Below are 27,677 nucleotides of genomic sequence, written 5' to 3' on the forward strand. Positions count from 1 at the left end.
GTATCTTATCTCTTAAATCTTGACACAGACTACATTGAGGAATTCCTTGGAGCATCTGTCTTCTTGATTTATTCTGTTGGTCATCCCATTTAATACCCTTCTTCAAGTTTAACTTCCAAAAAGGTTAAATCATTACTTTCATGCAATTATATAATGAATACATGGCCAGTATTTATTATGCTCATTAATCAATGAGGGGACCAGTGAGGTATTAAAACTACTTCAGAGGAAGAATTGAAGACGTATATATCTATAGGCACTTCAGTACAAGAGTATATTGTAGAGTAAAATATTTGCCTGCTGTTTGCCTCTTGTTCCAGAGAGGCAGTTCTATGCCTTCTGAATGTTTTGAGTAACAGGAGGGTCTTTGATAAGTCTGGTGACTCCTGGGATCACCCTTGGATTTCTAGTCATGAAACGACTCATGTCAAGCCAATAGGAATTTCAAACGGTTGGACCATTTTGGAAAGATAAGCCGTGTGATTTAGATGCCAAACCACATGATATTAGCCTGGCCAAAGCAGTGGGAAGCTGGGAGTTGATTTCTGGTCTACGTAATAAAATCTCCGTAAAACTTTAAACACCAATAGTTAGCTGAGCTTTTCTGGTCCTGGCCACACATTGAAATGCCAGGCTGTTGATTCATTTTAAGCTTGGCACATGCGATTGCAATACAGGTCTCCAAGGAGCCCAGCCTGACTAGTTCTTATGTCCCTTCATCTTGTTTGGAGTTTTCATAAACAGCTGTAAGACCATGATGAGAGTGTATGATTTGAAGACAGAGATGGGTTGCTCAGCCTAGCCCAGCCCTAACCGGGAACGGAATGTTCTTCAAAGCCTTAGCCTAGAGAATCCTGTCGTTTGGGAGTGTAAAACCGAAGGTCACTCATTTTTCAGGGTCCCTCAACGTGAAGCATATGAGAACAATATAGAATGCAGACAAGTTTCTGTCTTCTCCGGACAGACTTCCTGAGCCTTGGAGAGCCATGGCACAACCACTCTAGGCTGCTACTTTCTCTTGCTGCCTATCTGATAGTAACAAACCTGATTTATGGAATTTTATGTATGTATTCGGTTTCATCAGATGCCCGAAACTTTGCACGGAGTGTACAGTGAGCCTGTTTCACACCTGTAAGGTTCTTTTCATTTGTTTGGTCCTAATTTGCATCTTTCATAATAAAAATGTAGTTATACATATAGTGTTTTGTTTTGTTTTAACTCCACAGAGAATCTTGGTGAATTGTCCAATCTGAGAAGCTTCTAGAACTTTGACATTTGTGTTTGAAGTGAGCCTGTTCTTGAGGTGCCTTTGGCCTATCAAGTCTATATGATTTTCATGTGACTAGTGTCAGAATTGTTTTCTACTGACGGAAAATTTTTGTTTTGCTACCAGACAAAATTCTATTTTTTTTCCAGACAAAATTTTTTAAGTGTGTTCTTAACCTCCTTACGTCTCATCTCTTAAAATCTCTCCCCTCTTTATGATCATGGTCCTCAGCATTGCCTCTTTAGTTTTAACCTAGGCTCTAAGCATTAGATCAGGAAGTACTACTTTATTGTCAAATTGCATGGAAACAGTCTGTCCAGAAATGAACTCCAAGCTTATTTCACCTAATATTCTCAACACACAATTTTATGTGGCTCTGAATGGCCTGTTGATCTTTCCCATGGCTCGTCTTTGGGTCCTTTCTCTCTATTTCGTTTCAAATCTAGTCTGGTAACAAGTTCTACTGAGCTTTATCATCTAGTTTCACCCTCAGCTTGACGAGGCTTCATCACCTCCTTTGCTACCCTGTTCATCCGACACATGCTTATCTTCTAGTCAGATGAATGTGCCCACCTTCCAGGAACACTCCCTGCAGTCCACGCCAGTTAGTCCATTTTCAACACAACAACATAATCTTATTCAAGCCAATCAGATCAATCAGATCCCATCCAATTCTGCAAAGTCTTCTCATCTCACCCGAATAACACCATCAAATCCTCAGAGGGGTCAACTTATGCTGGCCTTCGGCTGGCATCGTAATTTTCAGGAGTGCTGCTCTGTCTTGCCCTTTCGATGCCAGCCAATAGGCCTTTTTGATGACTTCACTTTGTCACTGCTTACAGCTACGGATCTGTTTCCCTCCCTCCATGGTCTGTAATTTTCCTCTTCTCCATCTTTAACTGTCCCCTAGGAACACAGGCTCTGGTCAACCGTCTAGAATTCTTATCAACTGTCCCTTCTCTTTTGCTTTTGTTTCTTCTTCTAAACTTTTATATTCATAGCACTTATCACCACTGATTACTATAAGCTGTATTTATTTTCTTTATCATTGTTTCTATGCAGGAGGATGCAAGCTCTATGAGTATAGCATTTTTTTTTCCTCTATTTGTTCGGAATCAGGGTCTTACACCGCAGCCTAGCCTGGATTCTAATTCACAATCTTCCAGCCTCACTGTTCTAGGCGTGTACTGTGCTGAGTACTGGGATGTAGGCGTGTAGCATCATGCCTGCCTTGGGTAAGCATTTCTGCTGTTTGTTTTTGTTTGTTTGTTTCCTTTTCTTTTCCCATCTTATTCACTGAAGTATTCTAGTGCTCAGAAGAAATGTGAACACATAAGAATTTAATAAACACTTATTGGGTAATAAGTTGTTATATATTTAAATTGCTGGGAAGTAAAGGCACATATCACTAGCAATTCTGTATGCAAACAAAAGCTGTTGAGCATAGTCTTTTGGTGGTGTGGTAATTATTTCCAGGGTTTAGAATTGATTTAGGAGCCAGCTTGCAAGTCATTAATAATGTCAATTTAATTACTTTACTGTTACAGCTCATTTTGGACCCTAAACTGAATCACCCATCTCGAACACCACCTTATTCATCAGGCTTGGCTCTGATGATGACTCAGTGAAGCGGCTATTTATTATTTTCAGCAATCTTTTTCCTTCGTCCATAGTTTTTCATCTGCCAGAAGTTCATCTACACTTGAACTATTAAAGTGATACTGTTTGTTAACCATGTTAATTCACTTTATGCTTTTGTTATGTTGCTGCCTTATCAGTTCTAGAAAAAGAGTATTTAGATGTTGTTTCCCTGGTCATGGCATGGATGAATGGCAGGGGTACAGTAGAAAAAGCCTGAGGGCAATCCTCTTCCAAATTTTTGTGTATGTGTATGAAAGTCTGACTTCTTCAAGGGTTTATGCTAGAGTGGGAGGGAGGGAGGGAGGGAGGGAGGGAGGAGAGAGAGAGAGAGAGAGAGAGAGAGAGAGAGAGAGAGAGAGAGAGAGAGAGAGAGAGAGAGCCCTGATCAGAGAGTGAAGACAGGAAATAAGAGAGGGGCCAGAGTTTTGTGTGTGTGTGTGTGTGTGTGTGTGTGTTTTGTTTTTTTTGTTTTTTTTTTTTACCCTGAAGACTGAAGAAATGCCTACACTTGGAGTGCATCGAGTACATAATTGTGGCCACTGTGGTGTCCCTCAAGAATGTGACTTAGAAGACAATGTGTGTGTAGTGCACGGGCAAGTTTTCAGAGGAGAGACGTGCAATGCAGTGTTTGGCTGAATTCTATGAAAAGAACCTAGTTGAGTCTCACGAGGGAAGAGAGTTGAGAAGCATAACATCTGTCAAGAACCAAGCTAAACGGAGCCACCACCCTCTCTCGGAAGCTGCATTTTCTTTCCCCATTTAAAAGACTGCCTGTTCCAAAAAACGAATTCATGTCACTCCACAGTTCACAAAGTATTCCTTCTTGGAGGGCGTTTTCCCAAATCAATCTTGCACCGAGGCTTTTAAATTATCATTTCTTCTCCTGGCGACTTGGGAGAAGGCACCAAGACGAAAGATGGGAGAGTGAGTGAATTTGTTCCTGTCATTCTGCTTTGGAAGTATAGTAGCCAGAACCCTGCCATGACTCTTCGAAAGACGCAGTAGGACTCTGTCAGTAAAACTTAGAGGCTGTGGCACTCAGAGCTTTAAAGTTGAGTGAGGGTGGTTCCTTAATTATCAAAGGGAAATACACATCATAATGATGAGTCATCAAAGAAATGAGTCTAATTCCTTTATGGATTGTTATATAGGCAGAGTGGGAAGTACAGTTTACTGCTCTGTGTGAGGCTTGGTAGGATAAAGGAAGCACAACCAACGTAAGTATCATATCTGTGTGGAAACACTGTCCCAATGTCCTAAATCCAGACTGTTTTGCAGATCTGTAAGAGAAAGAAAGAAAGAGGAAACATGTTTTCCCTCCTAAAGAACAGGCTTCAGTTTCATAAAGAGGGGGATTAGCTCAGCTCCATGGCCATAGTAAACCCTTGGATTCCATATATACAGACAACAAGTTAAAGTGGAATATATCCTAAAATGCTAAAAAATGATCATTATGTAATTTCAAATATGTAGTCAACTAGACTCATTCAGATGACTGGCAAATTATGAAACACAGCCAACAATAACAGATTATTATTTTTGTTTGAATTATAGAAAATATCTTTGCTAACTTAGAGAAATTTCTTCTGAAAGCTCCTACTTGATTATGAGCTCTAGAATGCCTAATGAAGGTGATGCAAAATAGCATGAAATGACCAAAATGAAATGAATGTTCATTATGGATTGTTGAGAATATAAAAAAGAAGCCAGGCATAGTGGTGCATGCCTGTAATCCCAGCCCTTGGGGAGGCAGAGACAGGCAGATGTCTGTGAGTTCAAGTCCAGGACAGCCAAGGCTACACAGAGAAACCTTGTCTCCAAAAACCAAAAGGAAAAAAAAAAAAAAAAAAACAAACAAAAAAACAAAACAAAACAAAACAAAAAAACAAAAAGAAAGATAAAAGAACATAAAAAGGAAAATAGAGCAAACTTACAAACCATTTAAGTTGTGTTTAATAGCTCAATATAAGGAAGTTTTCTAAAAGCTTTATTCTCAAATTAATTTCCATTCTTTTTCCTGATAGCCTAGCATATCTTTATGTATAAAAGAAGAAAAAAAGGAAGAAGAGGAAGAGGAGTAGGAACAGGAGGAGGAAGAGGAAGAAGAGGAGAAGAGAAGAAGAATCTATACATGCTATACTCTAGTTTGGAATTCACAATTTTTTTTTGTTTGTTTTTGTTTTGGATTTTTGACACAGGGTTTCCCTGTGTAGCCTTGGCTGTCCTGGACTAGCTTTGTAGATCAGGCTGGTCTTGAACTCACAGTCATCTGCCTGCCTCTGTCTCCCAAGTGCTGGGCTTAAAGGAGTGGGGCACGACGCCCAGCGGAATTCACAATTTTTGCTTTCACATTATTTTCATGTACCTAATAATGAAACTCTTTATAAAACTCTCACTTTCGAGCCACAGGATCATTTGTTTTTATGAGACATAATTTGTTTCCCTGTGAGTACTCCTGTGCCTGGAGGCACACAAACTGAGTTAGCTGTGTATTGCTTGACTCCAAGACTAACTCTCAATGATACATCTTAGGTTTAATAAATCATTTCTGTGAACATAATGATTCTGGTTGGTGACTTTGATTATTGAACAGGTTAAGGCAACTTTTCCAGGACAGTGGCAATTGCCATAACACTGGGAGTACGAAGGGCAGTGAGAAGTGGGTGGGGGACTATCAACGGCCTTGGGGCATTAATTTACACCTGCATTTTATTTGGAAGGCAGGCCAACTTATTTCCTTGCCAGGGAGTAACACAACCAAGGAGCACACAGGCATCAAAAGACATTATGGATGCCACAAGAAGGTAGACAGCCCCCCACCCCAACTTACAAATTATTTTTTTCTTTCTCATGCTTACTTATAGACAGAGGGAAGCTATAGTCTACTGTGCAAAGAGGATGCCTTTTGGGTGACCTGAGGGAGATCTACACCTTGAGGACTTGAGATTAAATGTCATTGGCGAACTTGGCACTGAACACAGTAAGAAAGTGACAGTACAGGCTAGATTTTTTAGGGTGTGGAGCCTAACAAGAAGAAGGAGGCCCCCAATAATTTGACAATCAGAAGTGACTGAATAAAGAAATGGAATGTTATCAGTAAGTAATAAGCCTGGGGAGCTTTAGACTGGAGAAAGCTTAAGTAGGCCTGGGAAGGTGTTTGGTATCCTGGGCGCTGCCCTGGAAATGCAGGTATTATTATAGAGTCAAGGGCAAGAGTGATGTCACTCTTTTACTCCTCAAGACTCAAGTTTCTGGCCATTTATCAGCAGAATTATAAAGGATTCTGAACAGTTAATGGGTGATAGGTGTTATCAATGGAGAACATTATCACAGTGGTTCCCATGGAATGGGAACACTCATCCATCAGTTGATTTAACATTCTGTTCCTTCTATCTCCAAAAATTACATGAAGGGCTTGAAAAAAATAGGTTCCCAACAGCAAAGTTTTGCATAAATACAGCTACGCTCATACTGCAGTTTTATTGTATGTCATAATATTCTGTAATGTTATATCATGAAGTAGTTCCAAAATGTCAAACTCATTCTTCTTTCAGTCAATGCTGGAGTGGCCAAATGTAGTTTTTCTTTTAGTCTTTCTAAATTCCTTAAAAATAGAATCATGTGGCATAAATCACAAAATGCTGCTGCTGCATTTCAAGGATAAATATAAAAGGTCTTACCATTAGAAATAAATGCCAAGATAGGAATTAGAGTTCATAATTCTGAGGCCATGTTATTAAGTTTACTGCTTGGATTTACACGGACAACTCATTGGCTGTGGGTCCATTCCAGAAACGTGTACCGCCTTCACAATGACATGTAGATTAACTTCCCTGCCATTCTTCCTGTAACTTCCTTTACTGTCTTCAAGGTGCCCACACTCATGTGTCTTTGTATTTATTGAGGACAGAGTCACACATATGTGATCACGAGGCCAATTAAATGAGAACAGTCTCCATAGGACAAGTCAAAAGAAAGAGGCCCCTTCTTGTTCAGAGAGCTTCTTTTCTTAAGCTAAAGCGAAGTATTTGAAATAGAGGTAGAGCCCAGCCTTTGAAGTAGTGTTCCTGGTTTTTGCTTTGAACTTAAAAGAACAAGTTCCCCACGCCCCCACCCTCCCCCACAAAAAACTGAAAAGAGTGTATCAGGCCCCTATGGAATGTGGATAAGCAGTTGAGTGGTACAAAGAGTTGTTAGAACGGGACAATGTACAAGAGAAGACAGGAAAATAGCTGTCTTCAATGGGAGATGTTAAAGCCAGAGTTAGTATTATTCCATATTATTCCATTCTTGCTCAAAGGTGTGTCTGTTCTAGGGAAATAAAATGTATGTAGGCTTAATGGCAAGATGTATTCTGAGAACAGCATCTATAAGTGATATTCTCTCTCTCTCTCTCTCTCTCTCTCTCTCTCTCTCTCTCTCTCACACACACACACACACACACATACACAGAGACACAGACACACACACACGCACGCACCCATGCATGCACACACACACACAGACACACATGCACACAGACAGACACACATGCACACAGACAGACACACACAAACATGGAAACACACATCTTCAGCATGTATGCTCTCAAACCTGGATGGTACAGGCACTGTCCTCCCAGCACACAAGTTCCAAACCTGGATTCTACAGGTCCCATTGACTTGGGATAGCACACATTCAACGGGGCCAACATAAGCTATGAAGCAGGTTGTTAACAGACATACCCTTATACAGGGGACAGCTGTATGAAATATTTGCATATTTTGTGGCTGACTCTCCTTTGAACCTCTTGTCGCATTTCCTCTGAGTAAGTTCAGATATGGTAATACCTTTAAAAGAAATTAATGTTAAAACAAGACTATTTTAAAAAAATTTTTATCATTGGTGTATGTGTGCGTGCGTGCGTGCATGCGTGTGTGTGTGTGTGTGTGTGTGTGTGTGTGTGTGCGTGTGTGTGTGTGTGTGTGTAAGTAGATAAATCAGAGGCCAATATGCAGAAGTTGAGTTTTTACTTCCACCATGGGGGACTCCTCTAGGATAGGACTCCAGAACTCAGCTTGGCGGCTGGTACCACCTCACCAGCCCCAAAGAGTCTAAATCTTAAAGAATTAAAAATGCAGCTACTTAACAAAGATCTAGGTTCCTCACACATGTCAGGTAGCACTATTTTAAGTGCTTGAAATAAATAATTGACAAAAATCCAGCCTGGATTCCTGGGAGCTTGCCTTGTTCTCCCATTCAGTTCAGTTGGGTTACATGCCTGATTGAAGAACTGTTTGAAGAAAAAGGTGTTCAACTAAGTTACATAGTTTTGCTCAGGAATTTTGTAAACGCTATAAGGGAGACTATACATTATTGATTTTAAATAAAATAGAAAAAATTTAAATGAAAGTCTAGCTTTGCTTCAGCTTCGGCTCCGTCATTCTGGCTCCCGCTTCACCCCCAGGGTCCTCCGAAGAAAACCCTGTGCTCAAACCAGATGGATGTTTAACAGCCAGTAACAGTCCTGTCTCTATCTCTCTTCTGAAATAGCTGTTAGATTGAAACTTTATCCTCCCTCTACAGAGCTATGATACTTTCGCGCTCCCCGGTTCAGTGTCATTCGAGTGCACTCCTTACAGAATTATCCCCTTGCACAGGCAGGACGAAACCTCAACTGCTCTGTGTGGTCTCTACAGCTCACTGGAAACATTGTAGGTCAAGGTTAAGGTCAAGGGAAGCCCACTTGGACCAAGGCTGCTCATTTTTTGTTGTCGTTGTTGTTATTGTTTTGCTTAAAAAAAAAAAAAACTCTATGAAATGATTTCTTTCCCTTTTTAGTATGAGAAACTTGGCTCAAAATAACCATGATCGGTCAACCTATGGGTCTACGTTTCCTCCCAGCCTAATCTATATTCTTAAAAGCAAATAATGAAAAATTAAGGTGGAAGTATTTATTTTGAATAAATGAAACATTTGCCTTGAGATATACATATATGTATATGTGTGCATTATAGTCATGTAAAATGTGAGATTATTTTTGATAATTAATTTTGCATAAGAAAGCTCATATATATGATATATCATATATATATATGAACCAAAGTCTTTACATATTTAATCCATTTGGGGGAGAGATTATTCTGTGCACAGTAGCTTAAGATCTGGGTGCTTGGCTGAGGCTTAAGAAATTGCTGGTATCAATTCCAATTTGCTTAGTTCATTTACTTTGCACCTAAGTTGTAAATTAATCATTGCTAGTAACATCAATTTAGTTGTAATTAATCATAGAGGAAGGAGGAAAGCAGTCACATTGCAGCCAGCCATATTAACTGCCTTATCTGATTGCTCCTGTGTAATTTTCCAGCACTTTGATGAATACCCAAGGCAGGAAATACTTTAGGGGCTTCGAAGGGATTGAATGATGAAGGGGCAGAGCCAGAGTCAACCCCAGACTTCTATGGCAATACATATGAATACACGATACACACACACACACACACACACACACACACACACACACACGGTGGTTGTTACATAGATAACTTTCACAGGTAGCTGTTACATATGTAATTTACACACTCACTCACACACACACACACACACACAAACTCACATATACACACCTTTTCCTTGAACTAGATAAATGGCCTGTTGATGTTTCTGTGGCAAGGAAATTAAAAATAGATTTTATTGGAGTTTTGGTTGAATGGCCCAAGTCAGGGGAAGTAGACTAAAACTGCGGCTAAGCACAGACAAGTCCCACTTTGCACAGTGTGAATGTTGAGATGTGTTTAGAGCGGAGACGAAGTAATGAGACACAGCCTGGAAGGTTGGTTTTTATATGTGTTCTAATACAAACCAAGGCCAGGTCATTGACATCCTGTCTTCTGGCTCCTTACTGTTCTATATGGAAAAGTTGCTGGCCAAATCTGGTGATAGCACTCTGGACTGCTGTATCAGTTCTCCTGAGCTCCTTTTCTTTGTGGTCCCAGCCTTGATTTTGGTCCTGCTGGGTCATAGTTTGTGGCCTCCTCAGCAACATCCCCATTGTCTTCACACTCTTATGTTTACGCTCATTTTTCTGTCCTTATTTGAGGACATATAGGAAGACCTGGATCTTGCACATTCAATAACAAACAAGAAGATACCATCATGTTATCTTTTTTTAAAAATTTTATTTAAAAAATGTTTTCTTTATTAATTTATTCTTGTTACATCTCAATGTTTATCCCATCCCTTGTATCCTCCCATTCTTCCCTCCCCCCCATTTTCCCATTATTCCCCTCCCCTATGACTATTCCTGAGGGGGATTACCTCCCCCTGTATATGAGCCATGGGCACGACTGCATCGGTAAGCACCGCAAGCACCCCGGAGGCCGTGGGAATGCTGGAGGCATGCACCACCACAGGATCAACTTCGACAAATATCACCCAGGTTACTTTGGGAAAGTTGGTATGAGGCATTACCACTTAAAGAGGAACCAGAGCTTCTGCCCAACTGTCAACCTGGATAAGCTGTGAACACTGGTCAGTGAGCAGACACGGGTCAATGCTGCAAAAAACAAGACTGGAGTTGCTCCCATCATTGATGTTGTGCGATCGGGTTACTACAAAGTTCTGGGGAAGGGCAAGCTCCCTAAGCAGCCAGTCATTGTGAAGGCCAAATTCTTTAGCAGAAGAGCTGAAGAGAAGATTAAGGGTGTTGGAGGTGCCTGTGTCCTGGTGGCTTAAAGCTGCCTGGGGAGGTTAATTAAATGTTAACATTTTCCAAAACAACAACAACAACAAAGAAGAATACCTGTTACATTAGAACCCTGCTTCTTAGGTAAGGAGTAGGAATTAGAGGCAGAATTTTCCTAACAGGTCTCAAACTTTCTCAGGCTATGTCCAAAGAACCAAACCAAAGAAAATAAAATGAGAATATGTTTTTGATTTTGTCTCTGGATTTTATACATGCTCTTGGGGTTTGACCCCCCTAGAACAAAGAAGTGAATCACCTTTGATATCTCATTGTTTTCCTTATCCTCTCCTTTTCCATGATTATCCAATGTGAAAATGTTCCCTCCCCACCCTTAATTCCTGTCTAGGTAGAACTGTCTTTGAAAAACATTTTGACAAACTTTCCTAGCCAGGAATTTCATATGCAGAAGCAATTTTTTTTTTTTAGAATTTGGCAAAAATTTCTATCACCATGCCTCCAAATCAGTCAATAACCTGGAAGTTTGGATGTTTTACAGTTTGAATGGGAAACATCCTCCATGGGTCCCTGTGTTTGAATACTTGGCTCCCCATTGGTGACACTGTTTGGGGGAGCTTGTTGGACTTTTGGGATATTGGTTAGCAGATATAGGACCTTAAGGGTTGGGCTGGAGGGTCATAAGCTAGTTGGCTTCTCTGGCTGCCTTTGATTTAATAAGCAAACTGTAAGCTCCCACTTCCATGGATGGAGCCTCATCCAACATAGCTTCCCCACCATATTGGACTGTATCCCCTTAAACTGTGTGCCAGAATAAAACCTTTCTCATTTAATACATCCTTCCTCATTTCCATCAGGTATTTTCTAAATCCCCGGGGGAAAGGACACACTCCAAAATGTAACAGATGTAGAGAAAGGAGAAAATTTTAAAGCAGTTTAACTCATATTAGTTAGGCAAAATTTTTATGAGTTTTACTGTGACACTGTGTGACACCCCCCTTCTCATTTATCTCGATAGTTCTCCAGGCTTATTTCATTTCCTGACTTTTGTGGTATAGTGAACATGGCATGTATCTCTCTGGGACACTGACTTAGAGTCTTTGTTGTATACATCTAGGATTGGTTCAGATGGGCCATATCTTAGCGCTCTCTCTCTCTCTCTCTCTCTCTCTCTCTCTCTCTCTCTGTGTGTGTGTGTGTGTGTGTGTGTGTTGGGCATGCACATGGGTAGGTAGCTTTGCATCCACATGAAGAGGCCAATTCAAGGTCTTAGTTGTCTTCTCCTAGGGCTGTCTGCTTTATTTTTGTGAGCCAAGGGCTCTTTCTAAACCAGATGCTTACCATTTTAGCTAGACTGGCTGGCCATTAAGATCTCAAAATCTGCCTATTTCTCCCTCCCAAGGCTGGGATTGAAGGAACAAGTGGCCATTCCAGGTTTGTATGTGGGTGCTAGAGGGTACTAGAGATTTGAACTCTGGTCTGTGAGATTACACAGAAAGTGTTCTGATCCACTGAGCCACATCTGCAACCTTAAAGGTTCTATTTTTAGTTGTTGTTTGAGGAGCTTCCATACTAATTTCTATAACAACTATTCAACTTTACATGACTACCACCAACATATATGAGATCCTCTTTTTCAAAATACTGACAGCACTTGTCATTTCTTTTCTTGCTGACAATTGTTCTGAGTGGGGTGATAGGGCACTTCAAAGTAGTTTTAATTTGTATTTTCCTGATTGCTCAGGATGTTAAACATATTTTCAAATATTTGTTAGCTATTTATAGTTATTTTTCTTTTTTTTCTTCTTATTTTATTTTATATTTTGAGACAGGGTTTCACTATGTAGCCAGCAACTCCTGGCTTGGAACTTGCTATGTGGACCAAGACAGCCTTGAATACACAGAGATTTAGCTGCTTCTACCTCTCTTGTGCTAGGATTGAAGATATGCACCACCACATCCAGCCTTTAGCCTTTGTGTTTCTTACATTGAGATCAGTCTACACAACTCAGTAGCCAATTTATTGACCATATGATTTTTGGTGCGCAATGTATATGGCTGCTTATATGTTCATCTCCTATCATAGGCACAATCAACAAAGATTGCTCTCCCCACCCCCTTACAGGCTGTCTCTTTATTTTGATGATTGCTCCCTTTCCTGGCCAGAAATGTTAGCAATTTGTCAACTCTTAGGATGATTTTCTGTGCTTCTAGAGTCCTTTGCATGAAGTCCTTGCTTCTGTCTTGGTGTGCTTTGCCTATGTTTTCCTCTAGCTATAGTAGAGTTTCAATCATTTGACCCATTTTGAGCTAATTTTTGTGCAGGGTGAGAGATGTGGATCTAAGTTTCATTCTTGTACATAAGGATATTTATTTTCCCAGAGATGAAAAAGATATGTCCTTGTCCTGCTTGTATCTCCTCAGTACTCAGCTACTACAGAGAGATAACCTCTGTTCGTAATCTCACGGCTTTATTCCCAGAGGTATTCTATTTTTTTTATGCAGCTGCATAGGGACACTTTCTTCTTAGGAGCATTTACAATACTGTTTTGTGTCTCTCACCTTTTATTGATATATTTATCAGAGTGTATCAGCCCCCATAAAACTGGCACTGTCTTTAGAATGGAAGTATAGTGTTCAAATATAAGAAAATAACATGATTTGTTTCTCCTCATTAATTTATTTATTCACTTTACATCCTGATTGCAGCCCCTCTCTCCTCTCCTCCAGGTCCCACCCTCCTACCCCAAATGCTAGGGGACCATCATGAAGACCAAGCTTCCCATCAGGTACATGTGTGTAGGGGAACTAAGTCCAGTCCATGCTTGCTATTTGGTTGGTGGTTCAGTCTTTGTGAGCCCTCATGGTCTAGGCTAGTTGACTCTCTTGGTCTTCTCATGGAGTTCTTGTCCCCTCTAGGTTCTTCTATCCTTCCCCCAACTCCTCCACAAGACTCCCTGAGCTCAGGCTAATGTTTGGCTGTGGCTCTTGGCATCTGTTTCAATCTGCTGAAGAGTGGAGCCTCTCAGAGGGCAGTTAAGTTAGGCTCCTATCTGCAAGCATAGTAGGGTATAATTAATAGTGTCAGGTGTTGGCTTTCTCCCATAGGTGGGTCTTAAGTTGGGTCAGTCATTGTTTGGCCATTCCCTCTAGAAAATCCTGAAAATTTCAGGCAAATGGATGGAACTAGAAAATAACATCGTGAGAGAGGTAAACCAGACCCAGGAAGACACAATGGTATATGCTCACTTACAAGTGGATATTAGCCATATAACATGATTTATATAATCATATTCCCTATTAGATTGTCTCTATTATAATTTATAAACAATCATTTCTCAATAAATATCACATTATATAGTATATTATTATTTACTATGATGTTTATTTCTGAATCATTATCTCTGCTTATTTTTATTCATTCTTTTGGCCAGCTTGCATATATGATAAAACTCCAAATATTTACATAATTATGAAAGGCTGAATTTTTGTTCATGGCATTGCATTTTGAACTGAAGTGATTAAAATATCTCATTAACTTGAGCAAATCATATTTCTTTCTGAAAGAAAAGTTACAAATGACAGCAACATACTTGAAGGATAAAATTATACTATAGGACCCATAGAAATTAATCTTGTACAAATATGTTGTCATTAAACATTAAGCATGGCTTACATCAGAAGTCATCAGAGCCGTGTGACAAATGTCAGTGTCTCAAGTGACATGTAAGAGGACAGCAACCCTGCAATTGGGATGCATTCAACAGATATAATTCCAGCAAGATGGAAGTACCTTATGTTGATTTTTCTACCTGGCAATGTGACTTAAAATAGTAGTTTTTAAAGATTAGATTGATCCTGGAGTTAAGTTAATGGCATAGATCCTGGAGTTAAGTTAATGGCATAGGTTAGCACCTACATTAATCCTGTCTGCAGGATACTAGCCTGAGCCTGAACAGCCAGGTTCAAGTGACAAGGTCCAATTCAGTACATGATTGCTACATCAGCAAGGAGATCTTATGACCTAGAGTAAACAGTATTAACACCACAGGCTATTTTGTAATCAGTTTTTATTAGTTTATGTTTTATGGTATTTTAAATGTACACAATGATATATCTTCATGCAAATGCACACAGCCCAAATGTTCTTTAGAGTAAACTGACTGTCCTTCTCAAAGCCAGGACCAGGAGAAGCGTTGTGCATAAAGGATAAACTTTTAAAGAACAGAGTGCTCTGTTCAGAGTGGACCTTGGCAAGAGCTTTGGCTTTCTTTTGGTCAACTGTATACCTTGATTTTATTACTTCATTTTTTTAGTCAGTTTCTTCTTGCATCAGTACAAAGCTTGACTCAGTCTTTTCAGGACTGTGTGACACTGGACATTAACCATTGTACTGGCTAGTTTTATGTGTCAACATGAGACAAGCTAGAGTCAGAGAGGAAGGAGCCTCAGTTGAGGAAATACATCCCTGAGATCCATCTGTAGGGCATTTTCTTGATTAGTGATCAATGGGAGAGGACCCAGCAAGCCAGAGAAGCAAGCCAGTAAGCAGCACTCATCATGGCCTCTGCATCAGCTCTTGCTGCTGGGTTAGAGCCCTGCTTGAATTTCTGCCCTGCCTTCCTCCAGTGATGGATTGTGATCTGGAAGTGAAAACCAAATAAACCATTTCTTCCCCAACTTGCATTTTGGTCATGGTCTTTCATGGCAGCAATAAAAACCTAAGATGACCATGTTTGTTTGTTTAATAAAATGTATTATCACATTACAGAAACAAATTTATTTTTAAAAAGTTATTCAAAATTAAATTTATTGGAATGGAACATTTCTTAAGAAAGTTCATAGTTGTTAATTATTTCTCAAAAGTTTAAAAAGAATATAGAGAAATGGACATCTTCACGCATTTCTACATGCAACATTTATCAGAACCATTCTAATTCTGAGAATGAATATTGCAGAAATCCAAGTTCTGGGATAAATGCAAAGACATGTAGCTAAGGGTTTGTACAGAGAAACTCTTCAGTGTAGAAAGAAGGGTCTATCTGCTACACAGTGAACATACCACAGACTAAAATGATACCGCATGCTGTGGTGGCTACAATGAGGCTTGTGCATTTGAACACCTAAGACCAATTGTTGGTGGTCTTTAGGGAGGTTTAGGAGGTGTGGCCACGGTGGAGGAGGTATGCTACTTCAGGGCAGGCTTTGAGAGTTTAAAGACTCATGACACTTCTAGTTCACTATGTTTCATACTGTGGTCTCTGAGATTGTTGCTTCAGCTGCCATGCCTGTGGCCTGCTACCATGTCCTCACCATCATAGACTATAACCATCTGGGACCGTACACCCAGACAAACTTTTCTGTAAGCTGCCTTGGTTATAGTGTCTTATCACAACAGAAAACTACCTAAGGCACAGATTAGACTGTTTGTTAAATATGTATTTGAATCAGACATGATGACACATGCATGTAATACCTGCATTTGGGAAGCTGAGACAGGAGGATTGCTAGCTTAAGGCTAGTCTGGGTTTCACAGTGAATTTTAACAAATTTTTTTGAGATAGGGTTTCTTTGTGTAGCCTTGGCTGTCCTGGACTCACTTTGTAGACCAAGTTGGCTTCAAACTCACAGAGATCCACCTGCCAGGACAAACCTTTAAAGAGCAAATGGGAATAATGTGGAATAGTATAAGCTTATTTTTCAAAGAAAGAAATGAAGAACCACCTATATATGCACATATGAAAACAGGTTTGAAATCACACACAACCATATGACATTATTGTTGTCAGCAAGTATATGATTCACAGTGACATAATTGGGCAATGCCATTATATTTTTCATTAGAATGCATGTAACAAAGCAAACAATTATGAATTGCTTTTATTACTTAGAAGGCAGAATAAAGAACATGTGAAATTGAAAAGCACATGATAGGAAGAACAGACATTACAGAAAATACCTTCTCATTGCCCTGTAAGATACTTCAAATATTGGTAATGATAGTCTAACTATCAGAATCAATAGCTGTGGGTTGCTGTTAGGTGTTGCTCAGTAATATGTTGTTGCTTTTATTTTTCCCTACAGGAATTGAATTTAAACTCTTGCCTCAAACTAATTAGCTTTTCTTCTATTCCCATAAAAACTCCAAACATACACACATGCGCGCGCACGCGCGCACACACACACACACACACACACACACACACACACACACACACCAAACAAACAAAACAAAACAGCAACAACAACAACAACTTGCTATCTGGGCTTAAACAGCAGTGGAAGACCCCACCCATTCTCCTTTCTTTCTTTCTTTCTTTCTTTCTTTCTTTCTTTCTTGTTATTGGTCTTTCAAGACAAGGTTTCTCTGCATAGCCTTGGCTGTCCTGGACTCTATTTGTAGACCAGGCTGGCCTCAAACTCACAGAGATCTGCCTGCCTCTGCCTCCCAGAGTGCTGTGATTACAGTACCATGCACTTTCAGACTTTCTGTTACTTAATCCACTAGAGCAGTGGGTCTCAACTTAGGGTCACAACCACAGAGGTCACCTAAAACCATCAGAAACACAGATATTTACATTACAGCTCATAGCAGTAGCAAAAATTGCAGTTATGAAGTAGCAACAAAAGTAATTTTCTGCGCGGTCATCACAGTATGAGGGGCCGTGTTGAAGAGCTGCAGCACAAGGAACGATGAGAAGCACTGCACCAGAGGCCTAGAGACCAGAGCGAGAGCAGACTAGCACCCGCACCCTTGGGAGTGGTCTCCCTGCCTTTCACAAGCACTTACCCTTAAGTAAGAAAGACCTAAAGATGGAAGGAAATCCTGTTTGTTAGAAGATCAAGGTTAAAAACTAAACAAACTAAAACAAAGCAAACTAAAACTCTGAAGCGACACTTGGAAAGAGAAGAAAATTAGCCTTCAACTACTTTCTAAACTTTGGGGATTCATGGAAATAAAAGCCATATTTTTTTCCGAGCTTTTCTAGCTTTCTCAAACCATCTGTGCTTCAAGGAACATCCAGGCCATGTGTTTTTAGTTAATTTACACTTAACTCATCAAAATGTTGACTTGTTATTCCAGCCATTTGATGTCTCGGAAATCTTGCATGCATTTTAATATATGTCCAAACGTCTTTTCTGCATCATTAGTGAGTGGTAAACAACTGTGGACTGTTTTAAGCCCTGTCCTGAGTGAAGAGCCAAGGAAATACCAAGTTTTTTTTAAACTTAGGATACTGTTCTTCACACACATGCTAACAAATTATGAAAATGATAAACACGAGAAATGACCACAAGACATCAAAATCGTCAAGAGTACAAGTGGAGTATTGACAAAGTGAAAACATTAGTTGGAGTACTGAGACTATGGTTTTCTTTTCTTTTTTGTTTAACACATTTTTATTGAAAAATAAAATAATTCATATTACATCTCATTTTCTATCCCATCCCATTCATCCTCCCATTCCTCCCTCCCTACCACTTTCACCCCAATCCCCCTTCCCTATGACTGTGACCGAGGGGAACCTCCTCCCCCTGAATATGGTGCTAGGGTATCAAGTCTCTTCTTGGTAGTCCGCTATCCTTCCTCCAAGTGCCATTGGGCCTCCCCCACAAAGGGACATGGCCAAATATGGGGCACCAGAGATCCTGTGAAAGTCAGTCCCCAGTCTCCACTTAACTGTGGAGAATGTTCTGTCCCTTGGCTAGATCTGGGTAGAGGTTTGATGATAACTGCACGTTTTGTCCTTGGTTGGTGCCTTTGATCAAGCAGAACCCCTGGGCTTAAATCCACCCATCATAATGTTCCTCTTGTAGGTTTCTAGGACCCTCTGGATCCACCTACTTCCCTATCCCCTATATTTTTCTTACCTAGAGTCTCAATAGGATGTTCTCACCTCTATCCCACTTTCCTGGTAGGTGCAGACTTTCATGGGACCTGCCCCTTGGGCTAGTGTCCTGTGGTACATTTACACTATGGAATACTACTCAGCTATTAAAAACAAGGAATTCCCTAAATTTGTGGACAAATGGATTGAACTAGAAATGATCATAATGAGTGAGCTAACCCAGAAGCAAAGAGACTCAAATGGACTATGGTTTTCTTAAATGGAGGAACTTCCGAGTTGGCACAAAAGCCCCCCCCCCACCAGTCCCCCAACCTCCTCTCTCTCCCTCTCCTTCACTGTCTTCCCCAAACACTGCAAAAAGCCACCAAGCAATTTCCCATAGGAAAAGGGGAAAAGGACAAATGATGATCTACCAAGGTTTTGGTGACAATTTCTTTTAAGAAAGCAGAACAACAGAAACAACAACAACAACAACAACAAAAACCCAAAAACCACTTAACACAAAATATAAGAAATCTTTTTTTTTGTAGCATGGTTTTTAAAAAAATATTTTATTAATTTATTCATATTATATCTAAATTGTTATCCCATCCCTTATATCCTCCCATTCCTCCCTTCCTCCTGCTTTTCCCCTACTCTGCTCCCCTATGACTGTGACTGAGGGGACCTCCTCCCCCTGTATATGCTCATAGGGTATCAAGTCTCTTCTTGGTAGCCTGCTATCCTTCCTCTTGCCAGGCGGTGGTGGTGCATGCCTGTAATCCCAGCACTTGGGAGGCAGAAGCAGGCAAATCGCTGTGAGTTCGAGGCCAGCGTGGTCTACAAAGTAAGTCCAGAACAGCCAAGGCTACACAGAGAAACACTGTCTCAAGAAGCAAACAAAACAAACAAACAAAAAAAACCCAACCAACCAATCAAAAAAACAAACAAACAAAAAAAACAAAAACAAAAACAAAACAACAACAACAAAAGAAATCTCCTGTGGTTTTGTGTTGGAAGGAAATATCTTATTCTTTCTCATGATATGTAAGTTTTGGGCCAGAATACTTGGCTGAAGATGGTCAAGCTTAGTGTCTGCTTGCACACCAGATGACAATAAATCCCCAGCTTAGAGGCCCTCAGATTTCGAGAGCTGTTTAATCAGGCAACCTTTTGTTTTAGAAACAGGCAGGAGCTTGAGAGACCAAAAAACGGTGAATGCTTTTCTGGGTCCTAAACACACACTAAGACGAAAGGATGCCATTCGTGCCGGCTGCCAGTTATAACCAGGAGATTCCTGAGGCCCTGCCATGGATCAAACAGGACATGGAATGCAAGCAAGCCAATGGGAACACAAAACAAGTGAATACATATGATTGTGAAGCGGGGGAAACGGAAGCAGCTAGGCAGTTAGAAAATATTATTGGTAAAGTCTAGAGACAAAGCTAGAGGTCAGTCACATTGGGATGACTCACATGATCACCGATTCCCAAAGTCATCTGGCTTGCTTTATTTCCTGTTCAGAAGTTAGCCTATAAAGCAACAGTTCTCAGCCTGGAAGCCCTTGATCCCTTTCGGGGTCAAAGATCAGATATCCTGTGTATCAGATATTTACATTATAACAGTAGCAAAATTGCAGTTATAAGCTAGCAACTAAAATAACTTTATGGTTGGCAGTCATCCCAAGCCGAGGGAGTGTGTTAAAGGGTCACAGCATTAGGAAGGCTGAGAAGCACTGCTACATCGTAGCAAGATGTAAGGGACAGGAGTGCACATAGTAATCCTTTCTGCCAACACTGCATATTCTGACCTTGCTCTTTGTTATTGTTTTGTTTTTATAAATGTGAGGTTTGTGGCTCATAGTGGATGGGTAACATGTTCACTTAGCTATACCTGAGCTAGAAGCAGAACGGGACGGAACAGCCCTGGAAAGACCGTCTGGACTTCCTTGTGTTCACCATCCCAAGCCAAGGCTTCACTTCCTTTCCTTTCCCTTCCCTTCCCTTCCCTTCCCTTCCCTTCCCTTCCCTTCCCTTCCCTTCCCTTCCCTTCCCTTCCCTTCCTTTCCCTTCCCTTCCCTTCCCTTCCCTTCTCTTCCCTTCCCTTCCCTTCCCTAGGAAGTTCATGCTTTCTTGTTTGTTTTTCCTTTGTTACATTAACTCCTGAGCTAACTCTAACTATAAATTGAAGCAAAAATGACACGATGCCAACCCCAGAGCTTAACTGGAGTTGTTTTTAGAGAAGGTCACGGGACACATTTATTTTGTGATGTTTCAGGCTTATTCTCAGCACATGAATGTTCAGAGTTGGGAACTAACCTTGACCCTTTGGACTGTGAGTCCACAAGACCAAATACATAAAGGAAAAAAAGGTTCCAAGGACTCTAAGGCAGTTCTTTTTTTCTTCTTCTTTTATTTATTTATTTTTTAAAAGAAACATTGTGGCGAGATTAAGTGTAAATGAATCAGAAACAGGAGGGTTTTATTTCCCTCACCACATTCATGAGTTTAAACACTAATGGAAAAAAGTGCTCAGCACAACCTGTTTTGAATTTTCTTTGTCCTTTTTCTCTTATGATCCCTGGAAAAGGGAAGCTGAAGAATGCTGGAGACAATGCAATCAAAAGCAAGCGCGAGCCTTCCATGTTTATGTAGCACATGCTGCTTTGTTAGATCGCCTGGCGCAGAGCTTCCCTTCCGAAAGCCAGAGAGTATTTTTAGTCTTTGACCTAATTATATTACCGAAGGAAACTCATGAACAGACTTGGATGTGAAAATACTGTGAAGGAATCGAGCACTGGGCTGTGAGACATCGCTTCACAGAGATCCTTAAGGAAACTTTGCAATTGGGCAAAGACACCAGTAAATGGTGAACAACTTCATTTAAAAATTTTAAGACTTAATAAAAATAAACCAACTTATCTGAAGGCATATGACCCCGTGTGTGACCTGTGTATATCCTGTTTTACACCCTTCCAATGGTTTACTTTGTAGTGCTTAAAAGATCTTATGGCCTATTTCTACTGAGAACATTTCAGCAATTTTTAGGATTCCTGTAATGCAGTTTGAGTCACACTCTTGTTGGACAACTCGATGGGGAAGCATTTCACAATTATTCTTTTGTTTTCATGGAAACAGGGCTGGTCTTAGTTAAAACTTCCTGTCTAGCTATAGGAACGCTAATAGTTGGCTAAACAAGCCTCAAGTATTCTCTGTAGGCAGTGCCTACAAGCACATCTTTTATTCAGACGTGCATCCATTTCCTAGTTTACCCAGAAGCTTCTAAGAGAGCATGCAAGTTCAAATAACCCCGCTCTGGTTAACCTGTGGTCTGGCTCAAATGATTTAAATTAAACCAATTCAGATGCTAGCATTGGACGGACACACAACAAAGCCACCCTGGCAATTTTACTAAGATGATAAGTTGGTTAGCACACAAATACTCAAGTCTATGGACCACCCAGAGAATGTCTCCTCAAAATAGCCCATCTTCAGCACCGGAACTGAGCGGCATCACTCAGGAAGAGGGCACACAAGTCACTGTCACATCTGTCATTAACTATGTGATTGTTTTTACATGTTGCTCCATGCGTTTTAAATAGAAGGAAAACTGGGCTACATTTCAAATTTTGAATATGGTACACGAAAAGGCTGTGTTCTCATTTAATTAAATTACAGTCTATGTGCCATATGTATGATCAGACATCACCTCTATCCCAGATGGAGGTGATGAAAAGGAATCAGGAATAAAGGTTCCTTTCCGCCTTCTGAAAGTACAAATTGAGATTACTTTCAAAGGAATGCCATCACAATGACAAACTCCTTTGGCAACTGCTGTGACAGAACCCTGAAATGATCACTCTCTGGTCCATTAACTCCCAGCGCTGTGAAGATAACCCCTGTGAAGAGAGGGGGCATCCTAACCTCCAGACGGGGTGGGGGGCGGGACTTCCAGCTATTTTCAGTTCTGGGCGTGGGACTTCCTATAGCGCCTCATGGCCCGTCTTTGCAAAACTTTCCAGTTTAGAAAACAGAGAGAAGCTTCTCATTCGTCTTAACATGTAAACTTAGGCTTCGGAAATTTCAGTGTAATGACTAATACAAGTTGAACTGAAAACAGTGGAGACCGCAGTTGGCTCTCCGATCCTGAAACACAGAATATGCTTTATTTAATCCCGAAGGCATGGCCCTTGGGGAGGGGCGGAGGAGGGGGAAGCACTTTTCCGTACGAAACCAACATGTGTTTTTCTTTCCTCTGCCGCTCTGCAGTTTTTGCCACATTTTCTGAGTTCACATCTCCAATCAGTTGGTGGGAGTGTAGATTTAATGACATTTATTTTGGAAAACATGCTCTGCTAAAATTGTGTAGTAATGCAAGCCGTTTAATTCTAAAATTGGCAGCTGAAACCAACACTGAGTTCGCTTTAAGCAGCTACTGAAATGCTTCACTCAAAAGCGTTTTGGAGCAGAGACGTTGCTGTTGTTCCCCTATACTTTCAAAAGGGACCAGAGCGCAGCAAAAGCCCACCTCCAATGTCGGGCACACGGAGCGCCGGCATCACCTGTCTGTGCTATTGGCCATATATCCAGACAGTTCCTCGCTTGGGAAGGATGACAAGATTGCTGCTGTTCAGATTTTTAACTGGGGAAACATGAACAAACTACCATGCAGATGGGCCACCAGCGACAGAAATGAACAACACTATCCGTGAGCATCAGCCAACGGCCTTAAAGGGAGTTACATGAACAACTTGGGCGTGGCTAGATCATGGAAGAACAGTCTCTCTCCCAGCTGCTACTGACTGCTTATATATTTTAAGGAGGATCAGGCCTTCTGTGCCCCGCCCTCACGATGGAAAATTAATAGGCCCACTCTTAGGACGGTCTCCTGTGGTAATCTCGGCTACTGAGTGTTCAAGAGAGCAGTGGCGGCGTCACCCCTGGAAATTGGAGGAATCGTGTTGAACACATGTAATCCCGGCACCCAGGCTGAGACAGGAAGATCATAAAACTGAGGCCAGCTTGGGCAACATAAAAAACAAATCAAAACAAAAATTATATATTTTTTAGAATTTTAGTTTTATTTGTGTAGCTGTATATGCCCCATGTTTGGATACTCACACAAAGGAGCCAGAAGACACTGTCATATACCTTGGAACTGGAGTTATAGGCAGTTGCGAACTATCCAAAGAGGGTAGAGCAAGCAAATTTTGCTCCTCTAGAAAACCAACAAGAGATCTTAATCCACCCCCTCCTTCCCGCTCTCAGACAGGGTTTCTCTGTGTAGCTCTGGCTGTCCTAGAACTCATTCTGTAGACCAGGCTGGCCTTGAATTCACAGAGATCTGCCTGCCTCTGCCTCCCAAAGGCTGCAATTACAGGCATGTGCCGCCACCACCTGGCCAGAGGTCTTAACTTCCCTCTAACCAGCCTGATAGACCCAAACCAACCAACCAACAAAAGAAAACAACAAACTAGACCTTCTGAGTCACTACCCCCAAATGGAAGAGCGGCACAGCGTACACATAAACACACGAGAGAATTTGGTCTACTTGTCACAATCATACAATCAGCAAGTGGGCGTGACTGGAACTGAAGCAATGGAGCCAGATCGCTTTCCCCATTTTCCATATTTTGATGGAGATGAAGCGATGGAATCCATGGCAGTGAAGCAACCTGGGAGGAGAGGGAGAATGTGCAAATAAGAATCAGCAGTGTTAAAGTGCAGCTGAATATTGTACCTTAACTCAATATTGCGGGCTACTGATTAGGTTACGGTGGTTCTGACTCTTTTATATATAATAATGAATGCATAAAGACTTTCAAACAAGGCTGTCATAGTTGACAATGACTGTAAATTCACCCTTTCTGAAAAGGCATAAATATATATTCATGGAGTGTTCTTGGACTAGAATCTGGAGTCCTGGTTAGTGGTACCCTCCCTGTGATTTGCTGTGACTCACTTTGCCCTGTCCTGGTACTTCGGTATTTATCCATTTCAGCCACAAACTCTAACAACTGTTTTGCTGTACAGGGTCTGCAGAGCCACTGGTCACACTACAATCTCCCTTTCCAAGCCTGCTCAAGTCCACTTCTCCTCCTAAGTATGGGCTGCATCTAGCTACCCTTCTCCGTTCCCAACAAATAATAACATCAGTGCCTGGGCATCTCTGAAATGTGTGTACCCCTGACTTCTGACCCTTTCTTCATAGCCTGGAACTTATTTCTAGGTTGTTGGATCTGGGGAGTAAGTCTGGGGCTTCATGCATACAAGTAAGAGTTCTACCACTGTGCTTTTTGTTTTGCTTTGTTTTTTTGAGAAAGGGCTTCTCTTGTAGTCCTAGATGTCCTGGACTTTCTTTGTAGACCAGGCAGTCCTCAAACTCACAGAGATCCGCCTCCCTCAGTCTCCCAAATGCTGGGATTAAAGGCGTCCTTAATACAAATCTTATCCCATAAATAGCCTCTTGAAAAATTGAGAAAACACTCATGTACAAGGCCTGTGTTTATGTGGTCATGTCTCTCATTCTCATTTTTTAAGACTCTCTTCTCCTGTCTTTGACTCAGTCACTTTGATTTTCTCATACAAGTCATAGCATTGCTCTGTCTTGTGGTCTCATGCTCTTTGGTTTGACTAGAATGTTCTCTCCCAAACCTCTTCCTTCTCCCATCATGTCTCCTTTAACTTATCCTTTGACTGTTCAGTATCTCAATTCCTCTTGGTCAAGATGTCATTTTTCTATGTCTTCCATTACCACTCTACTCATCTTCAACATGAAACCACAGTGATGAGATTCTTTCCCACATTGAGATAAAAATCTGTGAAGCCAGGGCTGAGTCTGTCTTGCTTGCTACTTTATATGTAGCACAGAGAATGGTGTTTTTAACTTATTTGATATCAAATGCATCTTTGCTAAGTAGCCCATACGTAACCCTTTCTTCTATCAGCTTCAGTTAGAAGAGTATGGGCAGCCATCTTAGAACTCTGTCTGTAGTTAAGCCCCTATGTCTTTCTTCTTACAATCCCTGGCAACTGAAGGAGAGGTTTACTGAATATACAAATTGTGTATATGTTGATGCTTCCCAGCTACTAGAAAGCAAAATGGCTTCTCATCATGTAAGAATGAACCTTTGAGAAAGTGGCACTCAGAGGAAGGACAGCAGGTTACTGAGAAGAGACTTGATACCCTATGAGCATATACAGGGGGAGGTAATCCCCCTCAGGAACAGTCATAGGGGAGGGGAATAAGGGGAAAAGGGGAGGGAGGGAAGAATGGGAGGACACAAGGGATGGGATAACCATTGAGATGTAACAAGAATAAATTAATAATAAAAAATTAAAAAAAAAAGAATGAATCTTTGTCATCTAGATAAACTAGGAAGTCTATGACAGAGTTAGATGATCCAGGTTCCTTTTATTTTACTGGGGGTTCTTTAGAGAAACAGAATCAGCCAGATATACTCAGGCCATTTATAATTTTACATGTAGATATTGGAGCTTAATATATGCAAACTACTTAAGGGGAAGAAATTGGCTTATATGGTTGTGGAAGCTGAGAAGTCTCACTCCTGTCTGCCAACTGGAGAGCCAGGGAAGCTGGGAGTGCAGCTTGAAGGACAGGAATTGCATGGTGTAGCAACCAGTCTCTATCCAAAGACCTATAAACCATGTGTGTTAAGGACAACAGACAGTGAATGTGCCATGTTTAGTAGTCAGGCAGGAAGTAAATGCAACCTTCTTCATTTTTTTTTCCTCTGTTCAGATCCTGAATGGAATCAATGATGCTCACTTGCCTGTACTGGGAACGACTTTCTGGTTTACTTAGTGTGCCAATGCAATTGCTACCCTTCTGAAACATCCAGAAAGTATGTTTAACCAGATACATGGGCATCCTGAAGCCCCTTCAAGTTTGCATGTAGATGTAGCCATCAACTCTTTTTAGACAGGTGTTTGTCTTTATTGCATCTCAATAACATTTCCATGGGTCAAGATTCTAGGAATGGACGAATCCCATGTTCTTCCAAATGTACAGCTCAGTCATGTAGTTCCAGTATTCAATGATAAAAAAACACCACTGACATTTTTTTAAAGAAATACTGCAGACACACTTTTTGTGTCACATTTCACATGTCCTACCAACATGCTAAGAGAAACATAAAGCCTCCAAGAAATTTAAATAGCTGAAGTTAACAGGCTTTCTAAAATGTAATAAATGTAATTCAGTGATTTAAAAAATTGTTAGTTATGGTTTACGTTGAGATTATATTTCTACTGCCTGAGAACTATTAATTCTCTCTCTCTCTCTCTCTCTCTCTCTCTCTCTCTCTCTCTGTGTGTGTGTGTGTGTGTGTGTGTGTGTGTGTTTCTGTGTGTCTGTGTGATTGCATGCATGCATATGTTTTTACTATGGACTTTGAAAATGAAACCTGTGCTTAATTAGTTTAGCTGTGTGTTTATTATTAGTCTTTCTTGTTTTAGATTGATTTCATTTTGTATTAATGAGCAATGTGTATATGTGACTGTATGGATGTGTGCTTCCTTCCATGTGTTGGGGTGACTACAGAGGCCAGAAGAGTCTGTCAGTATTCTGGAGCTGCAGTTGCAGGCAATATGGGCTACCTGAAGTGGGTGTTGGGAACTGTACTCCTAAGAGAGCATAAGTTGCTTTTAATCAATGAACCTTTTCTCCAGCCCTTATGTTCTTTTTCTTTGAGATCACATCAAAATATTATTGTATATTTTAGAGATAGCAAAAGCAAATAAAAACAGGAATATTACACATAAAAATGCTCCCCGATTAAAAAAAATTACACCTGAAAATGAGAAAAAAAGTAAACTGCTATGTTTGGAGCCATAAATTATTTGCCAAATACTTGGTGTAACAGTTAGCTTCATGTTGAGTAATTTTTAAGTTACTTGAGAGAAGTAATTTAAAAGTAAGATGTATAGATTGGCACACAGTTTCAAGGTTAAAGTCCACAATGAGTGGTCTCCATTGTTCCCGGGTCTGTGGTGAGGCACCCAATCACGGCAGAAGGTTGCAATGGGCAGAGCTAATCCCCTCATGGCATCCTGGAAGCAGAAATGGTATGCAACAATATATACACTACATTACCTTCATCCTATTCAAGTTATAACTCCATCAGGGGGCTGAAACTTTGATTAGATTAGACTCCATGATCTTTGGAAATATCTTCACACACATACCCTGAAGTATCACCTGTGAGGTATCCCTCACTCTAATGACAGTGACATCTAGAGCT

The 27,677-nt window shown here is 40.7% G+C and overlaps 2 pseudogenes; one reads left to right on the plus strand and one right to left on the minus strand.

The window, feature by feature from the left end:
- LOC127204261 (40S ribosomal protein S23-like) overlaps positions 1-10,354 on the minus strand; it is a 34,048-nt pseudogene extending 23,694 nt beyond the window's left edge.
- A 5,474-nt stretch (positions 10,355-15,828) lies between these two features.
- Positions 15,829-27,677, plus strand: part of LOC127204262 (40S ribosomal protein S3a-like) — a 101,819-nt pseudogene continuing 89,970 nt past the window's right edge.

This window comes from Acomys russatus, chromosome 20 (genome assembly GCF_903995435.1).
Source record: "Acomys russatus chromosome 20, mAcoRus1.1, whole genome shotgun sequence".
Classification (NCBI taxonomy): Eukaryota; Metazoa; Chordata; class Mammalia; order Rodentia; family Muridae; genus Acomys; species Acomys russatus.